Consider the following 6,541-nt stretch of genomic DNA (forward strand, 5'->3'; position numbering starts at 1 on the left):
TTATATGGCTGCATCTACCTGCTGTCAACTAACCTCATGGTGCTCCAGGTATTCCTACATTCGTAACTAGGTACAATGACCACCGCAAGATGAAATTAGCTTATTCGTACGTTGACTTGCTGAATGCAGTGCAGAACGATCCTGTCATGTGTGGAGGAGCAAACAAGCAGTGCAGCCAAAGGTGGAAATCAACCAAGGACTTATGAAATTATATGTAATCTTCCTCAGGCAGGTCAGTATCCCCTTCGCCTAGATGATCGTGTTTTGTCATGCCGAGCTATTGATATGTGCTACTATTTTGCAACACCGTTTAAGTATAGCTACTGTTTTCCTATCTTTTCGGATTCAGGACAATGAATATGATATCAGGGGAACTGCACAATATGGACCCATGTTGAGCCATCTCTATTGCCTCATGTGTTTGCTGCAAATGTATCAGCATCAATTGCAATATGAGGCAGCTAGCTAGCTGTGGAGTTGCCAACATGCTCAAAGTGCTCGGAACATTGAGAAGAAACAAGCATGCCCAGGAAATTCATGCGTGCGCAGGGAGGCCCTTTGCTCAGAGAAGCATCGACCAATTTTCTTTATTTCCACACCTTCTCACAGTTTTGTATATTGGTTATAGTATGGTGAATCATTGAGATGCATAGACATGCTGAACTTTTGTTCTTCTGAATGTTAGTTTAATTTGAGTGTCTGCATCCAGTACCGCATCCTCTAATTTGGTGGATGGACACAGAGAAAATCAATATACTTAATTTACTCCATAACCACCCTAATAAATAGGCCTAGTAACAAACATGGCGCATGCAGTGGCCGGCGGGCACATGCATCCTGCATGCATGGCCAGTCATGCAGCAACGCAAAAGAAGAGAGCAGTTCTTGGGAAAAAGCGAGTAGTTAGTACAGCAGGCCATATAAACACGAATAACTCGCTCTACCGCTTTTGTCTCCCCACCCAATTCCCCCCTCTCCGCAATCTTCCTCACTCGTCCAGAAAACCCCGCTCACCTTCTTCCTCACTCGTAAAGAAAACGCCTGCTTCTCTTCTTCCACTCCTACAGAAATCACCAGCCCTCCTTCTTCCCCACTCGCACTGCCACTAGGCTCGTCTCTGGCTATTCTGCTCAAACCCGTGAGCTCGGAGCGACGCCCACAAGGAAAATAGAGTCGGCTGGCCCCATCGCCAAGAAGACGAGGCTCCCGCTAGCGGCGACGCCGGTTGTAGATCCCGCACCTGGTAGCGTGGGGAGAAGCGGCGAGCCCCCCCACCCGGATCTGAGGAACCGGTAGAATCTCCGGTTGACCGCACTAGCGATCTCCCCGATGTCATCCTTGAGGAGATCATCTCGCTTGTCCCCACCAAGGATTGCTGCCGCACACAAGTCCTCTCAACTCGGTGGCGCCCTCTATGGCGCACCGCGCCCCTCAATCTCGATTGTCGTCAGATATCTGTCCTTCGTGAATTTGATCTCATCAGACCCATCGTCTCTTCTCACCAGCAGGGCCCCGTTCAATGCCTCTGCATCCCGACAAGCTACCTGCTATCCATAGCCGGCAAGGTGGATGCTTGGCTGACATCCCCTGAATTCGGAAAACTCCAGCAATTTGAGTTCTACCATTACCACGAAAGTTTCATACCACGAACATACCAAGAATTCATGCCCACACCACCGTTGTCCATCTCGCGATTTTCCTCCTCTCTCCACACCACCACCTTTGCCCGGTGCCATCTACCAGACGATCTGGTTCAAATGCTTCGACTCCCACTGCTAATTTTTTTTCGCTTGTGGTGGTTTATCTGTCAGAGGCATCACTGCACAACATCATCCACTCTAGTTGCCCTACCCTGGAGCGCTTGCTGATTGTTTTGGGAATAGAAATCGGTATCAGTTATCTCTAAATAAAGTCGCCTCACCTTAAAAGCATTGGAATTTGTTTTGAAGGACAACAGCTCATCATCGAAGATGCCCCTTCACTTGAAAGGTTGCTCCTTGATAATTGTTATAGACCTTCAAAAATAACTGTCGTCTCTGCACCCAAACTGGAGACCTTGGGTGTAATTCATGACCCGTTTAATAATCACAAGGAGTTGGTGTTTGGCTCCTCACCTTTTCAGGTACCGTATATTATCATCTACACATTTGTAATCATATGCTGCATTTTTCATTTGTGCGCATAAGTTTTATATCATCTTGGAATACACTTTGGGTACTAATATTATGTTATATGCTCAATGAAGAGTTCGTCCATTGATAGCCTATCAATGATGCTGGATTCTGTCAAGATCATATATATCAGAATGTATAGTTTTGATCTGGACATAATTATTGGCTTGCTGCGATGCTTTCGATCTCTGGAGAATTTATACATAGAGGTGATGATTTCATCCACATTGAAAGCCCGTATATATTGTACTAGAATTAACTATTCTGCTGTCGTTCTTTCGACATACTCTTTTTTCAGACCTTAACTGTTTTTCAATCTTCATGTCTACTTAGGCAGAACAACATGGAGAAAAACATATAACCAATCATTGGCGTAATAAGCAAAGGATTCTCTCAGTTTTCATGACATTCGTTTGAGGACAATAACGATGGGACGATATGCATCCAACCAGGCAAACAGAAGCTTTGTCACATTCTTCCAGTTGAATGCGAGGTTAGTCCATGAGGCTTAATTTTTACAGCAAGAGATTTCTCACGCACGAACATGTTGAACATCAAAAAAAGAAGTTTCATGTGGACAAATGGGCTTCTAAACGTGCTTGGCTTTTATTTACAACAAGTTGTAGACATCCTAAAATATTATTTTTTTGCATAGGATGTTGATTTTATGGATCAGACCGATCCATTTGTTTGTGACTGCAAAAAAGAGTGGTTGGGTTAGATGTTACTGTCATGTTCAATCTGGGTTTTGTCTAAAAATTTGATGAACAATTAATCCTTGGGCTTTTTGTACCATTTGTATGCTTGACTTGCATGTTGTTGCCCTCATACTCCCCTCCACCTGCCACTACACTGCCGCATCTTCCATGGCTGCTGTTCGTTCCCGTCCGAGGCCTTGCCGTCGTTCTCCGCCTTGGTTAGCTCACTGTGCTCGCCGCCGTCTGGTGTTGTCAACATGGTCAACAACCAAAAGGAATCAGGAGATGACTGTACGTGGATAGGCTGACAATAGGGATCCACAAGGGTCATTGCATTTCGCAAGCAGGTGCCCCGTTATTACAAGCCAAAACAATACTTCCTCCTAATTGTTTGACAACTAGGTTCCACGCCATTGTCAATGTAGTCAATAAACGAGAAAATTACACAACAATCGGATAACACCAGGGACCTAGCAGCTCGCCCAGTTGTTTTTCAGTTTCAGAGACGGAGCTCAACTGCGCGTTGTGCGGGGGCTGTGGCCCGTCTAGCCCACGCTTATGCTTTTATTAAGCACATGACGAGCCTAGTTGATATTTTTTTTCTTTCTGAAATCGGCTAGCCCACTTCTTTTTTTTGAGAATACCAAAACCGAGGCCTACTTGCTTTTCTTAGCCCTGCTGGGCTGCAAATCTTTCAAGACGAGGAGGGATAAGAAATGGGCTTCCCCAGAAAATGGGCTATAAGTTGTAAGAAACGGGCTGTAAATTTTAAAACCAAAGCCAACCGACAATTGCATTAAAATATCATTTTTTTCAGGATTTTTCTACTCTCTACTCTTATAAAACCAAAGCCAACTGCCAATTACATTAAAATATCATATTTTCAGCCACAAGATAAACTACTCATACAAATGCATCTTCATGTTCCGTGCAACGAATGGGCATCTTGCTAGTTAAGATTCTAAATTTAATTCATTTTTTTGCGGAGAATTGGTTTTTGAATTTTATTTTGACATAATTTTTTGAAAACTATTTTTAATGTGACTCAAAATTTCGTGATTCGAAGAGTTCGGACCCCACTAAAATATGCAAAATTTCGTTGATTTTTTTAGTAGTGCCCAGAATATATGGTCTGTAATGCTAATAAAAATAATATGGGCTTCAAATATCCTTAAGAATTAGCAAATGGGCTGTAAATTATTGAAAATAATGGCTAATGGGCTATATGCTATTTTCCACAGATTTGGAGGCTGACTTCTGAGCCTACTAGGGTTACGATGACGCTATCCTAATTTTTTTTGACGCGTACGCAAGGCTTTGTCAACTTAGTCAACACACAACAGTGAATGTTGGATGTCCATCCAACGGCCGCCATGCTTCTTCAATCTCTGATCTTTCTGCTCTGGCCGCACAAACCAGTGCCGGCGGGACTGCCTGCTCCCTCCGCTCGTGGCTGGCTGTGCTACCGCTAGGCCATCCCTCTAACCACCTACACATCCTGTTATTTTCCGGCGACGTCAGCCTCACCCCGCAACCGACCAGTCAGCGCTTGATCTCCCCTCAGCGTGGGCATCTGCTGCGGTGGCTTCGCCGGCTCTGGGTGGTTCTCTTCCTGGGCCCCGCCCACGTCCACCGCATTTGTGCTCTTGGCGTGGCGAGGTCAACATGGTCAACAAACAACAACCATCGGAAGAGGCTGACAGTAGGGGCCCACACAGGAAAATGCCTCCTTATTACTCGCAAAATAATGATTCCTCCACCTGATAGCTGGGACCCACCGGAAGGGTCTCTGTATTTCATGAAAAAAATGTCCCCCCCGCTGTCAGCTCGGACCCACCGGAAATGCCTCCTTATTACGCACAATAAAATGAATACTCCCCCTGCTAGCTGGGACTCACCTTGGTGGGAGGCTGACTTGTGGGCCTAATAAGTTTACGGGGACGGAGGGCTTTGTCAAGTTAGTCAATATGAACGACTCTAGCTCCAGTGACCGTACGATGTCCATCCAACGGGCGTAGTGCTTCTTCAACCTCTGGTCTTCGTGCTCCAGCCGCCCAAAGCAGCGCCGGTCGTGTCGCGTGCTCCTGCCTCCCGTGGCCGGCTGTGATGCCGCGGAGGCCTCACTGCGCCCTACTACTCCCACCGCTGGCCAGGCCATCCCTCTACTCACCCACTCCCCCTATTATTCTGCTGTGACGGAAGCCTCACCCTCGTACTCCTCTTCGCGTGGGCATCCACTGCTGCGTCTTCCCCGGCTCCGCGTCGTCCCCTTCCTAGGCCTCGCCGTCGTCCACCGCCGTGGTGCTCTCGGCGCGGCGTGGTCAATGTGGTCAACGACCGACTTCCATCGGAAGAGTACTATGCGTGGAGAGGCTGATAGTTGGGTACACGGCGGCTGCAAGGAAGTGCCTCCTTATTACGCGCAAAATAATTATTCCTCCACCTGACAGCGGGGACCTACCGGACGGGCCACCTTATTTAGCGAAAAAAACGTTTCCCCCTGACTGCTTGGACCCACCAGCTACATCTTCCCACACAAGGAAGTGCGTCCGGGCAAAAAAAAACAATTCGCCCCCTTGACTACTGGGACCCACCAGCTACATCTTCGCATGCAAGGAAGTGCGTCCTAAAAAAAACAATTCGCCCCCCTGACTGCTGGGACCCACCAACTACATCATCACATGCAAGGAAGTGCCTGACAGTCAGGACCCACCTGGTCGAAGCGTACGTAGCATTGTCATTCTGGTCGCGAACATGTACGTACATACTGGTCGTTGTAGAGGCGCGCACGTGTCGTAGTAGAGGCGTGCACGTGTCGTAGTAGAGGCGCGCACGTAGCATGTACACGTACGTACAGAGGCGAGGGTGCAAGAAGGAAAATACGGCCACGTATGCACATACGGGCAGGGTCTCGAACACCTACTAGCGCATATGTACTTGCCTGGGTCGGAACGGAGAAACAACGTCGTCGTCGTGTTCATAGGGAGCCAGCCGGCTGGGTCGGAACGGAATGCGTGGTCGTGTTCATTGGGAGGGCTTGGACGGAACAGGCGATGGAAACGAGGCCTAGCGTACCGCACAACGGAGGAAACGGACATCCTACATTCGGAACGGGGTACTGTTAATCGGGAGAGGTGCGGCATACCGCAAAATGGAGGAAACGGACCTCCTACGGTCGAAACGGGGGTCATGTTGATCGGGAGGGGTGTGGAGTACAGCAAAACGGACGAAACGGACTTGTGTTGGAGCGCTACGGTCGAAAATGGGGTCCTGTTCATCGGGTGGGGTGTGGCGTACCGCAAAGGGATGAAAGGGACTTGTGTTGGAGCGCTACGGTCGAAACGGGGGTCCTGTTCATCGGGAGGTGTGTGGCATACCGCAAAATGGGACTCCACGGGATACTGTTCATCTCCACCATCGACCTCCTCTAGCCTCCACGGGCTACCGTCGACCTCCTCTAGCCTCCACGGGCTCCTGTTCATCTAGCCTCCACCGCGCGCTACTCCACCGGCTACTGTTCAACCACCCCTCCATCGTCTACTGTTCATCCACCCCTCCACCATCTACTGTTCATCCAGCCCTCCACACCACGGCGTCCTGTTCAACCACCCCTCCACGGCCACCCCTCCACCATCTACTGTTCATCCAGCCGTCCACACCATGGGGTCCTGT

The sequence above is a fragment of the Triticum dicoccoides genome, chromosome 7B (genome assembly GCF_002162155.2).
Source record: "Triticum dicoccoides isolate Atlit2015 ecotype Zavitan chromosome 7B, WEW_v2.0, whole genome shotgun sequence".
NCBI lineage: Eukaryota > Viridiplantae > Streptophyta > Magnoliopsida > Poales > Poaceae > Triticum > Triticum dicoccoides.